Source organism: Eriocheir sinensis, chromosome 10 (genome assembly GCF_024679095.1).
Source record: "Eriocheir sinensis breed Jianghai 21 chromosome 10, ASM2467909v1, whole genome shotgun sequence".
Lineage (NCBI taxonomy): Eukaryota > Metazoa > Arthropoda > Malacostraca > Decapoda > Varunidae > Eriocheir > Eriocheir sinensis.
Window position 1 is genome coordinate 19,724,128 of NC_066518.1, and position 21,500 is coordinate 19,745,627.

Consider the following 21,500-nt stretch of genomic DNA (forward strand, 5'->3'; position numbering starts at 1 on the left):
AGCATTTTGTAGTTCCCTGGTGGGAGGGGGACCATCCTGGGGGAGGCTGCACCACGGCTCCAGGCCGACTCTTAGCACGACCGGCGACCAGCATCGCTACATCGCTACCACTTTGTTGGCGGTGCTGGAGAGAGAGAGAGAGAGAGAGAGAGAGAGAGAGAGAGAGAGAGAGAGAGAGACAGACAGACAGACATAAAGAGAGGCAGTCAGACAGATACACAATGAACAGAATCGAAGGCCATCATTTTCTCAGTTAAAAAGATAATTATGCATAAGAACCTTAATATTTCACTTGTGCTGCATTCCCTCACAAGAACACATACTATTAATTCACCCTCCGTCCCCCTCCCCTCGCTCCTCCCCGTTATGTAGGTCCCAATAGTGCCGCTGATTTCTGAGGGTGACCCCGTCTTCACCACTCCACCCTTCCTCATGCACCCACTCATTTCTCATCTTACACAACCCTTCACTCCTCACACCCCTTAACGCTCCCTAACCCCATTTCTCTCTCTCTCTCTCTCTCTCTCTCTCTCTCTCTCTCTCTCTCTCTCTCTCTCTCTCTCTCTCTCTCTCTCTCTCTCTCTCTCTCTCTCTCTCTCTCTCTCTCTCAGAGTTTGTGCTTGCCGCTGGAAACACACCAACGCTTCACGCCCCGTCGCCAAGTTGCGTCTGCCATTGTTCCGCCTCTGCTGTCGGGGGAAGACATGATTCTCAGTCGAGCGATAAATCAGAGGCGAGGCGCGTGTCGTCCTGCAGATGAGGTGTCGTGAAATATTAACTCCCGCACATTAATTACTCCAAATGGGACCTTGGAGGAGTATACCTGTAAACACTCGCTAAAGAAGTCGGAAAAGTGTCTCGCCGGAATGATTAAGGGCAGCCACCGTCTCGGCATCCATCAGCAGGCATTACTGCGTCACTGCCCGCCGCGCTAACTGTGCGTGGCGTGCTGGGCCGACAAAATAATGACACTTCCTGCAGGCTGTCGCAGTCAGGGAGGAATGCGGTGCGCCGAGACGGTGAGCTCCTTCAGCCAGCTAAGCGGTTGCCGAATATGTCGACGCGTCATTAATTACACCAGACGATGGCTATCAGAAACAGGCTCTTGACGGCATTATGAACAGCCCGCCGAGGCACCAGCGGCCATAACAGGTCTATTCTGTGCCGGCCCCTCCTTCATCTGCTCTCTTCCTTCCCTTCCCTCCCTCCCCCACCCCAGCTCCTCCAGGCCCCTCCGTGTCCCTGTCGTCTTCACTCCCTTCCTGCCGTCCCTGCACCACTCCCCTCCGCCTTATCGTCCTTTCTTCCTCACTTGCCTTCCTTCACCTTTTCGCCTTTCTTCACAACTACAAATCCTCGGAGACATTTCCCACCTTTACACTAACAACTTCCCTCAGTGATTCTCCCTCGCCGGACATCCCTCCTACATCACTCTGTTGGAATTCCTCCTTTCCTTCCTAAGACACGGTCACTGTCCAAGCAACCTTCCTACCTATGTCAAATTGCACGCTTCCTACTTTTTACAGCTTGTACTTCTGCCCCTTCGTTTTGTCTCAAATTTACCCCAACACCCAGCAGTGCATGAATTGTTTTTATTTTCAACATTGCTTAACTCATGGCCAGCTTTACGCAAGAGGCTAAGTTCTTGGATATCGAATGGCTTGGTTGTCATTCGTCTTTAGTGCTTATCTCGCCTCCCGTCAAGGTGGACAGAGGGGCTTTTTTTAGTATTCAGGAGCGGCAAACTTTATTCCTGGAAAACGTTATCGTGCACCGCGTGTCTGCAGAATTCACAAATATCTGCGATTTCTAAAAAAAAGTATCGTGTTACCTGCATTTGTATTCTGCAGCCAGCATGGTCCCACGCCAAGCCCCTCCCCCCGTTCACTCAGTGCCTCCCCCCTCCCCTGCCCTCCACTCCCTGCACGCTCACGGTTACTGCCGTTCTTCCTCATCCTCTTGTCCCTCGCGCAGTGCCTCACGCGCCGCTTAGACTCACTTGGAGGACGAGAGGCGAGTGAACACAGCGTCACCTCCCTAACACGCCACCCCCCGACCCCCGCCAGGCTGACATACCCCCAAGCTATTTTTTTTACTGTGGTTTAGTACTGGTGGTTCAAGTATGAATAGTTTACGTGTGTGTGTGTGTGTGTGTGTGTGTGTGTGTGTGTGTGTGTGTGTGTGTGTGTGTGTGTGCCAACAAACGTCTGTTGTGGCAGTTTAAATACAACTCGTGCCGTTGGCGGAGTCTAGAGCACATAAGCTGCACTCATCGACGCGGCATATTTCTGACAAGTTGAGGCACTTGAAATATATTTTCTTTCGGCTGTCGTTATGGTGGACGCCTGTTTGTTTCACCACTCGCTTAGCTATTCACATCGTTTATCCAATTGCGAGAAATTTGTGTTGCAATAACATTCATGTGTAAACTTTGGCTGTTGCCTCGCGTCATGGAGTTGGTGGAAGTTAAGTCTATAGAAATTCTTACTCATACGAGCGCCACTGTTATGAGGCTACGAAGTCTAATCCAAACATTGTCACTGCTCCCACTCTGCAGCAGCGTCACCGGCTGGCCGCGTGGAAGGCCGAAAAAAATTAGAAAGAGAGAGTAAAGGAGGGAAGAGAGTAGACCGGTTGAGCGATAGGGTTCACCTGTACACAACCAGACGCTCCCGCCGCTTCCCCCCTCCCTTCCTCGCGTCCTCCCTCCCCTCATCTCATCCACCACCCCTTCACCTCCTCCCTCACCCTTTAGTCAGTCCAATTTATGCCTTCTACCGCGCTATGAATAATTTATGCCCGTATGTGTTGTGTCGGCATCAATACAATTCTCGTAAATTGCATTATCAGACTGAGCCTTAATAGCGTGTATACGTACATCTGGTGAGTACTGATTTAGTCTCTTTTGGCAAGTATTGGTTAAGTTGCAAATATCAATAATTTACCGTGTTCCTTTACGGGGGAAGGTGGCTTTATGAGCAGCGCGGGGGGCGGCCACTTGGTATTTGTGGATATTTGTCATCAGGGTGTGGCGCGCCTCGCGGCTCCGCACAGACCGACCACGTAAATAAAGAGAACCTGAGCACATGTATTAGGCAGTAATGAGTGTGGTTACATATTTTAGAATACATAAGTTTTCTTGGGTTGCAAATATCAATCAGTTCAATAGTCCATAATTTACACTTGTTAGCACGAACCTCGTAGTGGACTGAGCAGTAAAGCGCAAGATGGATAAAGGGTTACGGAAATAATACCCGCCATCACTAACGCGCAGCCGGCGGGAATGTTGTAAACTGGACTGAACTGCGAGACGCTGATCAACTCATTTCACATACGAGCCGAGTTCAGCTTATCGGCGCCGCAAAATAATGTTGTTGTACACGTCAGACGCACCTGGATCCACGAATCTCATTGTAAAATAATGTACCCTGCCGCCGGTAACTTGCTGGCATGAGGGTTTCTCCTGACTGCGTGGTAATGAGAGTCGATACAGACGCTGCTCCCCGCCCCTACCTATCCTCTCGCTCCTCCAGCCAGCCATTCAGACCAACTTTTTTGCTTACAGGGACTGATACCCACGTAACTTTGCCCTTACTCAGTACATTTGAAAGCTTGTATACAAATACAGATGTAAAAAAATATTCCGAGACTTGAACGCACATCCAAAACCCCGTCGTTGCCCCCAACACAAGCACAGTTGTCTTGGCCCGCGTCTCGCTTGGCTAAGCCCCTACAAAACGACACGATCAATACGTTTCAATTATAAAGTGAGTCTGCATCGTGAGGTCCTTAAAATTCTTGTCAGTGTCGGTGCTGTCAAGGCAACACTTTCCTCGTGACGTAGCACCCTCTCCAGCAGCCTGTACCCAGTGAGGACCTTGTCATTCCACGTTTCCCAGACGATCGGAGGTTTGCTACTTTAACTCTCCTTCCTTCATCTGGTCGTGTTGCTCCTCCACCTCCTCCACTCGTGCCGCCCGGACCCAGCGGCCCCTCACAGGCCAGCCCAGATTGGTCCTGTCTCCGCGTCTCATTAGCTTGTTGATGTGTCCCTTTTTTTCCGACTGGACGCTCCATAATGAGTGAGCGCGAGGTAGTGGGACAGAGAGTAATGACTGCTGCCACCTTAGATTGCCGCTAATCTGCCTCTGTTAAATTTAATAATGTATCAATGAACGGATGGGATTATTTACGTTGTCGCAGATTCAGCGAGTCGGTGGGGTGGGGAGGGTAAGCAGGGAGTGGTGTAGGGGAGGAGGGGTTGACGGTGGTGCAGGGGTGGGGTGGGCTGGGTTTGGGTGGGGACGTGCTGTTTAATGGTGTTGCCGGGAGTGTCGGCGTGCTGCGTGCGGGACGCGTCTCCTCGTGCGGCGCCGTGCATCCTGATTAGCGCTCCGCCGCCACGCGAGGAAGGTAGCATCGGGGGAAATCACTTTTTTCAGGAATTTTACCTATATTTTTCTTTTGCTCTTAATTGTAGAATATGGTGCATGCCCTTAATAAGTTGTCCTTAACATAGTCTTTCTACCTTTCCAGGCAAGCTGCTCGAGAGCCTCAAGAACAACGGCGTGGGTGGTGGTGGTGGGGGTGACAGTGGGGGAGAACCGCCCACGCCCCCACATACCCCACAGAGAGAAAATATCAACATAGTGACCAGCGAGGGAATCGCCATCCGACCCCCGCCGCCTCCGCCCCTCGACCCCCTCCAGCAGCAGGCGCTCCAGGCCAGGGTGAGTAGCAGTCCCGCCTCCTGCAGCCCCGAAACACAACTCTCCTTGTCTGGTTCTGCTCCCATGATTTGTGGATTGTTTCACGTCGGGCGTATATTTATTATCACAGCGGGGGAAATATCAGGTTTGTGGCCCAGAGGATCCGTGGTTAGGGAGTATTTAAAGTTGAGGAAATGTTGAGAGAACGAACATTCCTTTGTACCGAACAATCTTTTCCTCCACGCCGTCCGTGCGTGAAAATAGGAGTGAAGCTGTTTTTTGAGGAGGTGTGGGCGTACCTGAGGATCCACGCGCGGGTGTTTGCATTCGCCATCCGAAGGCCCCGAACACCTGATGGTGAAGTCAGGTGTGGATTTACTCCTTCAGTAATATGGTGTTAATGAAATGAATAACAGGGGAGATGTGAGAGGTTTCTTAAACGCATAACGTGGCAAGTATTTCAGACATCTCATCATTTTCTACAATGCGTAAGGTCATGTTACGTAAATGAAGAACAATATAATTGCAATATCTTCACGAAATACTAAATTTATTGAATACTTAGATCTTAGCACGCCGAGGGCAGTGTCCCCGCCTCTCCTAGGCCGTCTTTCTTCTCTACACCGCCTGACGCACACTCCCCATAGGTGTGTCGCAGCTCGTAGCGGCGGCGAGCCGCGTCAGGTCCACGCCGTGATTTAAGACCCCGAGATAAAGGCACACTCGACTCCCCTGGGATTCCTGACACTTGACACGACGTCCTCTTCTGCGACCCTACATAGCACACGCCTCAGAGACGTACCGGTGCCGGGGCACGAATAGGACACAATAGTCCTCCACCTCGGCCGAGACGTGCTCTCTCCGTGCACGGTGGCAAGACATGTACGATGGCCGAGTCGTGCATGGTGTGGCGGGGGCGGTAATGAGGCAGTTTGTATGCGAGTAGCAAAGGCGGGCCGCGGCGACCCTGGCCAGAACGGAGACCGACCCACACTTCTCTGTTGGGTTGGCCCCGTCTGGCCATGCTCTTTTATCCATTCTGGCCTGGCCTCGCCAACAGTACTACACCTTTTAAGGCGTAACATTCTAGCTCTCAATAACTTAGCCATACAGTCAAGCTTCGCAGCACACAACCTCGCCTCAGCCACCATCCCCACCAGTCCGCCTAATGCTCCTCCTAACTCTCCCGCCCTGATAAGCCCTACTCGACCGCCCGAAACTGACCCGACCCCTCAGATATATTACCCGTGTCCCCTGAACCTGAGAATTTCCTGACTATACACTCCAGATTTAGGTAATGTAGCGTAGCCAGATAGGCGAAGGCCAAGCAGTGTGTCCATGTCCACCTGAAAGGGTTGGGGACCTCTCCTGTCAGCTGGATGATGCAAACTCCAAAGCATAAAAAGCACATTTATCGTAACTGTTGGATTATTTTCACTTAAAAGAGCAATAATTATGGTGCATCCGTACTTGATACATGAAAAACGTGTGTGGAAGCCAAGCACCTGTTGCCAGTATCTATATAATCAACTCGTCTGACCAGCTTCCGCCTTTCAGCACTCGCAAACATGCAACCAATACAGTTTTTTAGTCACTACCCTCATCCTCCGTATCCTCCCGCTCGGTACCTTTGCCCGTACTTGCCACCAGGGGCTAGAGCTCTTCCACAAGTTATGGTGGTGGAGGAACCATGTTGGGCACAACTAACGAAATATGAGACGGCGCATGGAATTTCTGTGGCTGATTTACAATAATCAAACTTCAGTCGCTGCCTTGTAAAGTGCGATATCTCTCTTCTGTGCAGTTTAATAGACATTCGAAGCTACGCCTACTTACAGCACCTCACTTGAGCCTCTCAATCGGGGGAAGTTATCGTTGGGTCTAAGCCGCGATACTTGGGTATTTGGCAAGGAGCGTCGTCTCCGGGCCAGCCGACCCCCTGCCGCTGACCCCCACCTCGTCCGAACATTAATAATATTCGCTGACAGCCGCGTTGTGTACACTGAGGCTGGCCAGACGTGTGCCTCGGGCGTATCTCCCGCTCACACCACCCTTCTGTCGTTTCGTCCCCTCGCTCAGAAGTGTATCGTTGGCGTCCCAAAATAATCAAGTGCCCTGGGACGACGCTGTATCTGGTTCCCGCTGACTGATGTCAGGTGCAGCTAAGGTACTAAGAGCATCGCTCGTGAGGAAACGAGAGCTTCTGTTATTAACACCACACGTGACCAAGAGAATTGGCTCTGATAACAGTCTCGTCGATGGCTCATTCTGCGGCAAGCCCAAGGCGATTACCAGCATACATTTGCATGCGGTACACGGCGCAGCGCGGAGCCCCAGAGACTCCTTAACGAGAGCACAAATAGAACGAGCCTTTCCTGGGCTAATGAGGCATTTCTATTCATGTTCTCCTGAGCGCGTCGGAAGAAGATAGAGTGACACAGTTTCCACCTGTAGCGGTTCCTCGAAAGGGGCATTCGTCAGAGGGGAGACACGATAGGGAGGCAGCTGGGCCGTGCGCCGGACCTCCCGTCGACACGGGCTGGCACTCCCTCGCAGGTGGTGTTACCTGCTGAGCACCGTGCATACACTCCTTGCTTGCATGATTGTATGCTTAATATGTAAGAAAAAAATATATTGTTTTCATGTCATTCCAGCCGAATTGTAAATTGGGATAAATGAAGAAAATAATTTAAAAAATACCTAACTCCATACTGTTAGGGTCTGACTGGGTAGGGCTAGTGAGACACTTCATCACTCCGCCAAACTGGTTTATCAGCGTGATGCCGCCACCCGGCCGTCTCGCTAATTGGCTCCTTAATTTCCAGGTATCAGTGATGTTACATGTCGGACAGCGATCCTCTGGGCCGTTGTTGACTCGGCCTCACTAATCAAGGGATCACAGCAGCCCGCCGAGCTAACAAATGGTCTATCCGTGTATCAGTGTTGTCATCCGGCGCGTGTCACCGACTTCGAGCGGCGGCGACACTAGGACGAGTCCTTCACCCACGACGCGCTCTCATTAAGGCGACGCTCGCTGTAATAACTCGTGCGATCACAGATTGCTCTACCTCGCCTGTATTTGTTCCAAGGAGCTAAAAACAACAACCTTCTTTGACCTAATATGTAAATGAGGCCAATGGCTTGGGATGGATCTCGGTTAGACTCAGTGAAAAGCGTGGGCCGGACATTAGCTTCGGTTGGCAGTGACCAGCACTGCCCCGCCCTGAAGAGAATGGACGCACCGCCCCACACCGAGGACAATGACACTCACTAGCCTGTGTGACTGTTTCGTTGGAAAGCCCAGATCTTATTCACCTGTTGTATTCATGGAAACGCAAATGCAAAGCTGCAACACCGACATTCCAGAAGACCTCGTGAGACGTCCGTGCCGACGCCCCTCCCTTTGCCTCCAGCCTTCAGAGCCACCTGTTTAACTCTTTCCTCTTCCTCTAACATATAAAAACTAGAATTATCTGCATCCATCACGCTGCAGTCCTTCATGGCTTACTCTAGACGGGCACGAAGTCGTAAAATCTAGCAAGGAGGAGAGAGGGCCCGCGGTCGACTCTTCGACTCGTGAGCAGTGCTGCCATAAAGACGATGTCGCCGCCGTCTGAGCAGTTTGGAAGCCGCGTCGTCAGGGCCACCGTGGAAGTGATCCGGTTCGTTTTTACAGCCTTGGCTCTAAGTGGGAAAATGTAAATGGTCTCCTTATCTTGTTCATCGCGATTTTATTACCTTTTAATGCGAGCAGCCTGACGCCTTCAGTTGACAATCGAGTGGATGTCTGGATTGGCGCTGGGAATTAGTCATTGATGTTGTCGTGTGACCAGGACGGGGCAGCGGTGACGGGGACGCGAGGTAAGGAGGGAGGGAGGGAGGAAGGAGGTATCAGAATAGGAGACGGGCGTGGGATGGAGGAAGGAGATGAAGGAGGATTAGTGAGGAAGACGGGGCAACAGTGAGGAATGAAGGAAAGAAGAGAGGGAGGAGGCCTTGAGGTGACGCATGTTGGCGCATGGGCAAGGCGAGGCAGTAACAGTAGTGGCTTCTGTGGTGGCGGTGGTGGTGGCGTCCTGTGGTAGGCTGCTCTGATGGTAAGGACGATGAAATGTTAACATGGGATTGTGGCGAGTTACCTGAAATGAACACAAATCTTCCCTCGCCAAGGAAAGAAAAGAAAAAAAGTGTGTAATTATCGTAGCGTCACTTTTCATTATTTACGGATTATCACATTGCTAATCGGTGGCGGTCAAGTTCCCTGCGTCCTTCTTTATGTGGAAAAGGTACGCGAGAAGCTGAAGTTGTACGCGAGTCCAATGTAATCCCCTCCCGCCCTCCTACCCTCTCTTCCTTTCCCAGCAGATCCCCTCCCTCCTCTCTCCTTCCTCCTCCTCCTCCAGCCAGCCCCTCCCCCGACACACATCTTTCGTTTACGACATCCTAAAAGCGGGTATTATCTCTATCCACATCGCGCTCCACCTGTACACACGCTCTCTCTCTCTCTCTCTCTCTCGTTCTGCATTCCTTGAAATAAACGATGATGTAAAGTAAACTATAACTCTTATATTTTAATTTATATTCATTACAATTATCATCCTTACCATTACCGTCATCTTCATCACGGCCATCAACTTCACGCTCGCACCACCATCTCACCGCCCCTATCATCATCATCATCATCACATCATCAGGCTCAGGTCGTCTGGCGGGCTGGTTTCTCCCTCAAGTTCGCAGCTCGTCACATCACCAGCCAAGGTCAGCTGCTCGGCGGTGACCTCGCGCCCCGCCCGCCTCAGTAGGCATCCAACCCTGGCGATGTTTATTGGCACACGATGAACCATTACTCATATTACGGCCACCGGTAATTAATCATAAATACCTTTCACGCGTTCCCAGAGATACCTTTTTTTTTGCGTGTTTATCTGTGTGTGTGTGTGTGTGTGTGTGTGTGTGTGTGTGTGTGTGTGTGTGTGTGTGTGTTTTACCTCTTCTTCCTTCTCTTCTTCCTCAGCCTCCTCCTGCTCCTTCACTTCTTCCTCCTCCTCCTCCTCCTCCTCCTCCTCCTCCTTTCTTTCTCCCACCTAGTCTTCTCGTCTTCTTCCTTCTTATGTACTTGTGTTTTATATCCTCCTCCTCCTCCTCCTCCTCCTCCTCCTCCTGCCCTTCCTCCCATCATCGCAGGTTCTCACTCCCCCGCCCACCCCTATCTGCTTGGTCCCGCCTTGGTTTGATCTCTTCATTTCTTACGAGGCAAACCAGATTTCCCAAGGCGCGAGGGCTGAATATAACTCATCTTTTACCGAAGATCGAAAAACCCGACGAAAGGTGATAAGTCCCGTGGGTGTGATTTGGAGGCGCGGCCGGGGAAGGCGCGCACGGAGACCTCTGCAGGCTATCACACCCTCAGATCGGTCTGGACACCTCGCACACTCATTCACCAGCAACAAATGAGCCGTTAGTTTGTGTATCGGCGGTGTGTCGGATCGTAATCGAATCAGTGATCACAGCAGCAACTTTTCTTGTATCTGGAGAGAAAGATTGGACTGTTCTGAGTGTTTAAGTGCAGCGCTCCCTCCCTCGAGTATGCGCCGCGGCCAGTACGACGCAAGATAAAAGGAGGAAAGGAGGGCGGCCAGCCAGCCCCGCGTCCCTGATCTTTAGTGGTGCCTGATGGGGATAATATTGTTCTCTGTCCGTCTTGTGTCCCCGCAAACGAGGAAGTGAAGTGTTTCGTGTTGGTCTGGGCGCGGCCCCGCTGGAGTCGCTGTTGGCAAGTGGTGATAGTTTAGACGACCGAGACCTTCTCCCTCTCTCCTCCACCGCCACCACAGTCAACACCAGCCTGCATCCGCTTCTTGCTGCTCTATTTGGCCAGGCTCGCCGCGGTGCCACACAGGTGAGCACACTTCCAACAGTCCGCCGCTGAACATACTTGATAAGTTCACAGGAGAAAGTAGGTACCCGCATCACCCTCCTTCCACGCCTTTCGCCTCGCCTTAACTTACCGCTCCACATGAAGTTTTGTTTCCTGTTGTTTTGTTCCTAAAAAGTTCGTACATATACCAGTGAGCTAAAATTCCCTTGTTTGTTTTTGCTTTTTCATTGAATTTTAATATTGATCAGGATGAAAAGATATTATATGAAATTAAGTAACCCTCCTAATATACTCGACATCGTTAGAGCTTCTTTTTGTGTAATTTCTGCGCACACCTTAAAGCTTCATTTATCGCGAAGCATACATTATTGCGCAGTTCCACTTAACTACGACAAGTACTTCAAAATTATGGAGGTTATTTGTAGTCTCCCTTCACCACACCATCCATCCTTCATCCGCCGCCGCCAGGAACCTAATAAGAGTCTGGGGAGCGAGCATCTGTGGCTTGATTTCAACTTTACGGATTCTCAGGTCCAACAAAGAGCAGGAAAAACAAGGCTTTCTGGCAGGGGCGGCCGAGCGTAACGTCAGTCGCTACGTTTCTCACCGAATGAGTCGCTGCCACCCACGACCGACGACGATCTTATCTCGGTGATGCAAATTATGGCTCCTCGGCGTCGAGTCTGGTCCCCTTGTACTCCCGAGGGGAAACAGAAAGCGAAATACTGCACTTCTATGTAGAGGATGGCAAGGAGGGGCGGCAGAGGGAAGATACGCTTATGCTAATTTCACAGACGAATAAAGAGTAGTCATCGGGCACACCGCGAAACATTAAAACTCGTCTGATTAAGGTTATGATTGCCAACTTGTACGCGCCCCTCCACTTATCAGTCTTCAAATCAGGGGATAAAAAAAACTGACACGGAAAATTGAGTTGAGATAGAGAGATTAAAGTAGTGAAAATAAGGCCGAGCAACATTCATCAGATAATTTTCATGCCTCAGCTCAAAAGATTTCCGTGTTTTTTCCCCCCTTCCATAAGTACTAATTGGAACGGTGCGTGCAGATTGGCTGACATGCCCTAATGGAGTGCGTAATATGGCGGAATTATAAGTAAGGGCGAGACTGATTGTAGGGGGACTCGAACCGGCGTGATTCCTCGACATTAACGGGCTCTGAATGATTAACCGAGGCTGAGGAATGCTGAGTGACGGGGCGGCGGGCTGAGTGGCATGCTGGGAGGCAGGGAGGAAGGACTGCGGCTGTTAATGGTGGAGTGGCGTCGTGGTGATTGTGGTAGAGATGGGATGGGGGCAGAAATGAGAGGTTGTGATGATGATAGGTGGACACGGAGGTGATAATGGTGTCGGTGATGGAGGGTGGACTGGTTGCAACGGGGTGAGGGTGGTGGTGAGGGTGGGTGAGGTGGTAGCTGGTAGGCAGGTAGATAGCAACTGGTGGTGGTGGTGGTGGTGGTGGCATGAACAGTCAGCCACGAAAGTAAATACCACCCCAAGACATGATGCATTACGAAAACGAGTTGAAAATTATGACTTCCACAGTTAGCAGCGTCCATTCTCTCTGTTTTTCGTTCATTCAGCACTCTCTTGTTCGTAAAGTGGCAGACAGTCTTAAGGTGGACCGTATTACTGGTGCGGCGGCGTAGGGGGTGATAATGGTGGTGATGGTGGTTGTGGTGGAGGTCACGGTGAGGTCGTATGCTGTTATTTACCGATGGTGTTTATGACCGAGGCGGTGTGGGTGGAGGAGATGATGACGGTGGGCAGGAGGGAACTAGATCACAAAGGTACAGAAACGTTTTTATGTGATTATATAGTACTACACACACACACACACACACACACACACACACACACACACACACACACACACACACACACACACACACACACACACACACACACACACACACACACACACACACATACACACACACTTCCTTCCCCACTCCCTTGCCTCATCCCTGGTACATCCTCAGGAGGTGTATTTTTCCCCACCCGTGAATAGAGCGACAAAAAAATATATAATTGCAGCCATAACGTAATAATGGGAAGCCCCTCCTCCCGAAACGAATAATACAGCGTTCTCATAATGCATCGCCGGCACAAGGGAGAGAGAAAGGCCAGGAAACAGGATGCCGGAGACAGAGATTAAGGACGCGAGAGTAAGCAGGAGATAAAGAAAAATAGAAGAATAGGAAGAGAGAGAGAGAGATGGGTGTGGCAAGAGAGTAGTGTGGCTGAGGTGTGGTGCGACTCTGCTGGAGACTCTCCCTCATCCCGCAATGATGGAGAAATTATGCACGAGAATTTGCAAGCTGTCGGGAAACCATTTAGAAGGAGGAGGAGGTGCAGGGAAGGGGGGGAGAGGGGGACGTGTGTTGAAAGCCGAGTGTTTGTGTTTCTTTCTCTTTTTTGCGTGTGTTCGTGGGAGAGAGAGAGAGAGAGAGAGAGAGAGAGAGAGAGAGAGAGAGAGAGAGAGAGACTTTTTAATATCGAGAAATCTGAATGGTCCCCCAGTGAATATGACGGTATGTGTGTGTGTGTGTGTGTGTGTGTGTGTGTGTGTGTGTGTGTGTGTGTGTGTGTGTAAGTAGGGAATTGTGTCCATGCAAGCATAAATAAGAGAAATGGCTAACAGAATTTTCCTCCCTCAAGTGTGTCACAGTGGCGGTGATGACCCGTGTAAGACCGAGAGAGAGAGAGAGAGAGAGAGAGAGAGAGAGAGAGAGAGAGAGAGAGAGAGAGAGAGAGAGAGAGAGAGAGAGAGAGAGAGAGAGAGAGAGAGAGAGAGAGAGAGAGAGAGAGAGAGAGTGGAGGCTCCCGCAGTGTTCCGGCGAAATGCGGTGCAATTTGGCGTTATTACACGATTATACACCAGCGGGAGCAAGTCACCTCCCGGCACACCTTTTTGCACACAGGCTTCGCAATATTCAAGATGATGATGCTCGTAAGGCTCGAGACTATCTAAGGACATCGCACGCCCCATTCGGCTGCCCGGGGCCGTTTCCTCTTTAGGCTGATCGGCCAGGAATTCCTTGCTGCATGCTGTGCCGTGTGTCTTCACTGCGCCGCCTTTAAACAGCAAGACAACAGGACTCAGCTCTGGACGCCGCGGCCTTCCCTTCGCTATGGTGAACGTGTGTAAGCTGCGTTAAATCCCCATTAAGCATCCTTCATACATCATATCTCAACCTGTGATATAATGTTTTCCGCCTCCTCTTCTCTTATTCGTCTTCCTCTTCCTCCTCCTCCTCTCCCTTCTCTTCCTCCTCCTCGCCATTCGCTTCACTAATTTCGTTTACCTGCTGCCTCAGCGTCAGATTTGGGTTGCACGTCTACTGCTCGTCCTTTCACTGCCATTTTCACTTCCTGCTCACAGCATCTGGAATCATGTGTGGGATTAATCTTGGGCCGCTTCACACCCGGCTGTGTTGCCGCCCGAGGAGCGCCTTCGGTGTTGCCTCATAAATCGGTTTGTTGTTGTCGGGTCACTGGTGGCGGTGATTCGCTCTTGTGCACAGGATGTTGAATGTTCTGAAGTAAATTTCCTGCTACACCGGCAGTCAGTTTTTGTGAGTTTATTTCCTTCATAAATTCACCAGGTGGCAGCAAGTGCAGCAGTCTTTACAGAATCCCGTTAATTTATACCACAGTAGCTAATATACAAGTGGTGTCCGCGGCAGCACAGCCTGCCCGACGGTTCCCCGAGCTGGGTGAAACTGACGGGGAGGAAAGTCAGGAAAGTGTAAGAGCCGCGGTTAACGGTGTATACGCGGCGCGGGGCGGCACACGCTTGGTATTCGGTACAGCCTATGTTCACGGCAAAAAAGATGATAAAAGAATGGCAGAAAACCTGAATATGTATAAGATGTACCCCGGTGATGAACTACACCTGCCCGCTGACTCGCTGCCCCAGGTGGCGGGGAGCGCGCCAGTGCGGCTTTGGCTGTAGCGACCTCCACTAGAGCGTTTTCTGTGACGCCCTTCATTACCTGCTGATGGGATGGAAGGGGACGTAAAGAATGGAGGGGGGAGGCCCAGGGATGGGCAGGAGTAAGGAAAGGGGTGAACGGGGATGACTTTCTCAAGGTCACGTGAAAGTGGAGATGCTGATCTTGAGGTCACTTATGATACCACCATTTTTTCCCTCCGAGGCCATCCCAGTTGTAAATGATAATGTTTACCAGCCTTCTTTCCACAGTAAAGGACAGGGCCAGTAAATTATCGCGTCTGGAAAGAGGAAACATGCCACGTAGCCGTATGTATTTCATACGTACTATATGTGTTATCCTGCCCTGTTAAAACATCTGGCAGATATTGTTGCGACATGTGGTTAGCGAAGATAAGGTTGCAACACAATCCATAAGGTCATATTTTATGAAACAACATTGCGTTACATGGAAATTAATTTTTGTACACAGCGACCTCACTCCTATGGTGAAATATTGCCTCCGGACCGCAGACACGGCTTGAAGCATTAAGACGCGTGTCGTGAGGATCGTTGTATTCTTCACGTCTCCACAACGGGGTAACAGGTTTATAGGGCCGTGACGGCAACTTCTTCTAATATGGACACTTGATTTTTAAAGGGCATCGTTGAAGCTCCCCGGCTGACCGACGACCAAAAGTTACGCCGCGAGTATTTATCTCCTGAAGGCAGATGTTGCTGTTGACTTTTCCAGATACAAGGAACGCCGCTCAGCCAGACAGGCGTATTAATATTGGAGTGGCTCTGAACTTTGCGCCGCTCACTCTCGTGTCTGTGTGTGCGCCGCGGTGATGGCCGTGGCGTGTGGGACGTGAGCGAGGACAGTGGCCGACGCGGGATCGTATGCATCCAAACTCGAACCAATTTAATGCTGACAGCGGCTTAATTAACCTTTTCCAAGTATGCTGAGGAACCAAACTCTTCGCGGCGCCTCTTGATGGGAGTCTGAGTAAAAGATAAACACGCCGCATCCAAGACTCGAACCAACAGACATTTGCTAACCAATCACAGTCACAAACATATAATCGTACACAACTTGCTTGGGAATGGTTGGAAAGCGCCGCGACTGTAGGAGAGGTCACTTTCCTGACTCCTGCGGTATGAGGGGGTCGTTTCTCTATCTGTGGAGGCGCGTGGTGGAGTAAGAAAACAAAGGAGTGTCCCGCTGCGCACAACAAATGATCTCCTTGACTTCTTCCTCTCCGTGAATACCAAAAGCACACGACCAGCGGGTATATCCTGCTCTCCACTCCCTCCACCCCCTCGCCGCTGCCACCACCACCACCACCACCACCACCTTCCCCGACCACAGTGTCCCAACCACTCACAGAATACTACCGCAGTCACATTCCTAATCATGTTATATACCCCTACAGAAGCGCTCTTACAGCCAAACTACGGCACTACTTTTTTTTTTATATAGCAACCGTATCCCTACCACATTTCCGGCCACGGTACCACAATCAAACCGCCAAAGCAAAAGTATTACAACCCACACTGCCATACTCAGAACCCCTATGACCACATTTCCAAAGGCACACTACACTACAGTATTTTTTCATCTTCGCCCCTTCAGCCTCTCCTCTTAGCAAAAGGCGTCCCTCTTTCGTACGAACATGAATCAGCGAGGCCTTTAATGTATGAAGGAAATGTCTTAGGCGAAAATTTTATGAACATTCTCTCTCTCTCTCTCTCTCTCTCTCTCTCTCTCTCTCTCTCTCTCTCTCTCACACACACACACACACACACACACACACACACACACACCGATAAGGACCCGCGGTACCTGCATGAAAATACCAATGGAAAGTGTCCTAATCAGGGGGGCGTAGCATTAATGGCCTCCGGAACCGAGTGGGTGATAAGGGCATGTCCTACGCTCTCCCTTCCTCCGCCATCCTTTCTCCTTTCCCTCGCCACTCGCCCTGGGCAGCTACCTACAAGGGTCAAGGAGCCGTTTAGGGGGGAAGGAGAGGTTCGTGTCTGGAACTCTCTGCCTCTCGAAATAAAATAATAAGAATAAGAATAAGAATGCAGTACTAAAAGGAGGCTAGGATTATACAAATGAGTGAAATCTAGGAGCAAAATAATCAAAGCAGACGAAGAGTTGCAGTGGGGTTTGAGGTTAGGCAGAGGTCATTACAGGGCTGTGGTAGGTCAGGGTAAAGCTTTGGTGTGGAGTAGAGAGAGGGAAGAAAGATAGAGGATCGAGGTAAGGAGTGAGGTAAAAGATGGAGCTTTGCAATGGTGGCTGATGCAGGGGAGGGACCATTACTAAGCTATGCAAGCAAGGGCTATATAGGGGAAGGGTTGAGTGTGACCTCGAACGAAATGGTGGTTTAGAAGTGGAAGAAGGTGGAGTGGGGAGGAGGGGAACTTTGGAAGGTCAGGTCAAGGATTGGGGGTGGATAAAAGATTCTAATTGAGGTTATGGTGAAGTAGGAGGAAGAGCAGGAGCAAGAGAATATGAAGGAAAAGGTTGAGGAAGATAGGAAGAGAGGAGCTTTGGAAGGGCAGTAGAGGAAACAAGGAAGAGAGTGGACTGAGGATTCTAATTGGGGTTATGGTGAAGGAGGAGGAGGAGGAGGAGGAGCAGGAGGGAAGAAGGAGACAAAGGGGAGGGGGGGGGGAGGCAGCGGGCGTCCACACTGTTACTGTCACTGTCGCTGTTCTAATTATAGATAATGGTCTCGTGCAGGGCCACTTTTAAGCCGGGCCTCAGTCAGTATGTTTATTTTTATTGTTATCCAAACCTGCGTGAGATTTAGCCTCTTTATTCCCTGGCGTCTGTGTGTCTTTGAGGTCATGTGGCTGTTGTTTTTGTTGTTGTTGTCGTTGTTTGTGTTGTTGCTGTGGTGGTGGTGCTGGTGGTAAATAGTGATGGTTGTTGTTGTTGGTGATGGTAGTCTCTCTCTCTCTCTCTCTCTCTCTCTCTCTCTCTCTCTCTCTCTCTCTCTCTCTCTCTCTCTCTCTCTCTCTCTCTCTCTCTCTCTCTCTCTCTCTCTCTCTCTCTGTATACTATTTTCTTGCCTATCTAAACTTTAATCCTTTCTCCTATCCTTCCCCTTTCACCGCATAACCCGCCCCTCCTTACCTTTGCAAGAAACTGAACCGCACACCTTCCCACTTTTTACTCTCTCTTTCCCTGCCACACCTGTCTCCTTTACGTACACACACCTCCACCTTTGAGCAGCCCCCTCACATCCTCACACCACCTGCTCCTCGCCCTTATGCACGGTTGGCACTACCCTACCCAGCGCCCCATTCTTATCCCAAGGGAAGGACGGCCTTACAAAGAACTTTTCCTGCCACTATAACTAAACTATCCCAACCTAACCCACGGGAGGTGTAACGTTATTTAAAAGTCCTTCTGTCACTATAGCCATTCTGTTTTTCCTCATCATACCGTCTTTGTCATTTTTCAAATTAATTTCTTACCCTCTGTCCGATGCTCCCAAAAGATCCTCATTCTCAAGGGAGCGAATGTGTCTCGCCAGTGAGTGGGTTCAACCTATTGTTTACACGCGCGAGGAAAAAACGGGGGAATTTTTCTTGTGTGTGCTCCCCCTCCGGCCATCAGTGTTGACGTGTGTCGGGGCGCACACGTCCCAGCGGGCCCTCGTTCACATCAGCTCTGCCTATATTTACTTCCCCCCGCCCTCACGAGCCCTCCAGCGCCGGTGCCCCTCCCGCCCGCTGAACTCTTGGAAGTAATGGTGTATTTTTATCTCCATGTTTATAATAATAGTAGGGAAGGGAAAGGCGGAGGAACAATGCGGCCAGTCTGTTTGTGGTGGAGTGGTGTGAATGGGCCGTGGAGTCAGATAACATCACAAGATATTTCCTCAAACACGACAAATGGCGACAGGGGTGACGGCAGTGTGTCCGCCGCCAGGTGACAGTGATGACTGGCTTTTACGACACTACTTAGAGCCAGCGACGCCACAGATCTGTTCGGGGAGGGTAAAATATATGTCCACTCGGTCTGGCGGCTATGCTACGCTGGGACTACAGGGGCAGGGCGTCCGACTTTCAGCCCTAAGCCGCCTCTCATTATACGACTGTCATGCCGCCAGAACCAAAGGGCGGCAGACGTGTCGAGGGAGAAAAGTAATTGCCACCATTCTTTTCTTCTAGGATTTGGTTGTAAGTGTCGGTGTGGTGTTCCGTGCTGGCCCCGTAATGGGTGTAGCTTGTCATTAGTTTACACAGAAACGCCAAAATTTGTCGGGAGGGTCTTAGAGGGAGCAATTTACCTCGACACGCTCCTTCGGCAGCGTGACACATTTGTGCTGTTTTGTTGGGTTTGTCGACGTGTCGGGGAACGGAGGGAGGGGCGGGGGCTGGCGGCACGGCAGGGAGGGGAACTGGCTCGGCGGAGGAGGAAAAACAAAGAGGGTGATGAGTGGGCAATGCGAGATCTTTTGTGCGGGGAGATGGGTGTGAGGGCTTGTATATTGGGGAGTGGCGGTGTGGCCCGGCGTCGTGGGTGGGCGTGAGGGCGGGGAGGGGGAGAGGGGCAGGAGTGGTGGCGGTGCAGCTCTCTCCCTCACACACACACACACACACACACACACACACACACACACACACACACACACAGGGACACTGAATACTGACACCGTTCATGGAAAATGCATGAATATCGAAAGCTAACAAAACACTCTAAGGCATAAGTCTGGAGGAACAAGGCAAGTTATCGCTTCCCTGCACCTCGCGTTGCAGTGGCGTGCCAGGCGGACGTGTTGGGTGTCTGCCGCGGGGGCGTGAGGTCGACATCCCCCCCCCACCTGCCTCCCCCTGCCTGGCCTAGGGAAGGAGAGGAAGGGAGTGAAGGGAAATCATCTGTGCATTGAGGGGATAGGGTAATTGATTTTGGCTCTAATCAGTGTGCCTCTGTCTATTTATCTATCTATCAATCCATTTATCTGTCTGTGGATCTTAGTGTGTGTGTGTGTGTGTGTGTGTGTGTGTGTGTGTGTGTGTGTGTGTGTGTGTGTGTGTGTGTGTGTGTGTGTGTGTGTGTGTGAAAAGCGCCAACAATCCTCCCTCAGACCCGCCAAGAGCACGTGGACACTAATAATAATAATAATAATAATAATAATAATAATAATAATAATAATAATGATAATAATAATAATAATGCTACTACGGTGACGAAAACAGACCAAGGTATAGCTTAACACACACACACACACAGGAGAGAGAGGTCCACGGAGGGGCGTGACCAGGCGGTGCGTGTCTCCATAACTCTCCCGGCTTTTTACCCTCACCCGCTCTGGCTTCCTTCATTAATAACGAGGAGCAGTGTAAGGTGGCACTGTTCTGGCTCCCCTTCACCCCCCCCTGCCATGCCACGCCACGCCCCCTCCCCCCGGCACACCCCCTACCAGCCTAGCCTTCCCTCCTGCCCTGCCTGCCCTCACACACCTCTCAACACGACCACCGCCACCACTACCACTGCTGCTATCACCGCTACTACCGCCATCACATCTCCTTCACACCTCTAAATCCTCTCTCTCATCACACACACACACACACACACACACACACACACACACACACACACACACACACACACACACACACACACACTAGGACAACAATCTTCACCGCATAACCTTCGCCGCATAATCCTGCCCGCCCATTCCTCCACCCCTTCTTCACCGTGTCACCTCCTTCCCCTCCTGCCCCCTTCCCCTCCCCTTATGCGTCCCAACACCCTGCCTCACCGCCTCCCAGACCACCCACCAACCATGGTCTTGCAGGGGCGGCGCTACCTTTCCGCTTCTCCCCCGCCAAACACGTTAACTAATTTCATGAGCTGTGACGTGGCTCTGATAAGCTATTATTTTGCCGTTTTTCCCTCTGTTTTCCCCCAGTTTAGCAGGTTTTAGGGATGACTTAATTGGCTTCACGGAGATATTGTGGAAAGATAAGTGTGGCGGTAAACGGGAAGAAGGAACAGGGGAGAGAAAGGAGGCAAAGAAGAGAGGGGCGGAGGAACAGGGCAGAAGAACAGAAAGTTGAGAAAATGGGAAGACGCAAAGGGAACAAGAGAGATAGCACATACCAACAACTGAAAACTATACGGTCTCCCTTACGCGGCTGGTAAACAAATAGCTGATGAGGAGTAGGAGGAATAACAAGAGAGAGAGGAGGCAACAGTATCACAGGGGGAGAATGAAAGAGAGAGAGAGAGGGAAGAGGATGGATGACAAAGGAAGAAATATAGAGTAATAGGATTTGAGAGAGAGAGAGAGAGAGAGAGAGAGAGAGAGAGAGAGAGAGAGAGAGAGAGAGAGAGAGAGAGAGAGAGAGAGAGAGAGAGAGAGAGAGAGAGAGAGAGAGAGAGAGAGAGAGAGAGAGAGAGAGAGAGAGAGAGAGAGAGAGAGAGAGAGAGGAATGTAAAATGATGTACAATGAAAAGGAGAACAGAAAAATAAGTTGGAGAGACAGAAACGAAAAGCACAATGAATGATGGAAAAATATAGATAAGAATGATGTATAAGGATGATGAAAGGAAAAGAGGGGAGAGGAAGGACTAGTGGATGAAAGGGAGGGTGTGGGAGATGAATGAAGGGAAGGATGGATGGGGGGAGAGGGAGAGGAGAGAAGCAGGAAGGGGAAGGGAGTCAGGGCACCAGGCACTGTTTTTCGTTGTTCTCGCGTCCTGTAGGGTCACATGCGTCACTGCTCAGGGCTTAATTTTTCACTGCTGTTCGCCTGTTTGTTCTGCTAATTTCACTCAAGGCTTTGCTTTCGTTTCATCTAATCCTCCTGTTGGATACCCGCTATCTGTCCCTAACCATGCCCGGCTCGTCTGGGCGGTGTAATGCTAGCTTCTCATAAACTTCATTCAGCACAATGCCAGCAAACTAATCAGCCAGACGGGGCGGCTG

The 21,500-nt window shown here is 50.7% G+C and overlaps 1 protein-coding gene across 6 annotated transcripts in view; it reads left to right on the forward strand.

Annotated features, from left to right (window-relative positions):
* Positions 1 to 21,500, forward strand: part of LOC126996667 (zinc finger protein castor homolog 1-like) — a 98,831-nt gene that overhangs the window by 29,950 nt on the left and 47,381 nt on the right. For 5 of the 6 annotated variants that reach the window (XM_050857379.1, XM_050857378.1, XM_050857382.1 and 2 more), the window contains exon 1: positions 4,507 to 4,730. The gene's annotated coding sequence lies outside the window, so the exon portion shown is untranslated. Of the gene's footprint in view, positions 1 to 4,506; positions 4,731 to 21,500 lie in introns of those variants that run through there. The other variant, XM_050857376.1, reaches the window with a different exon arrangement.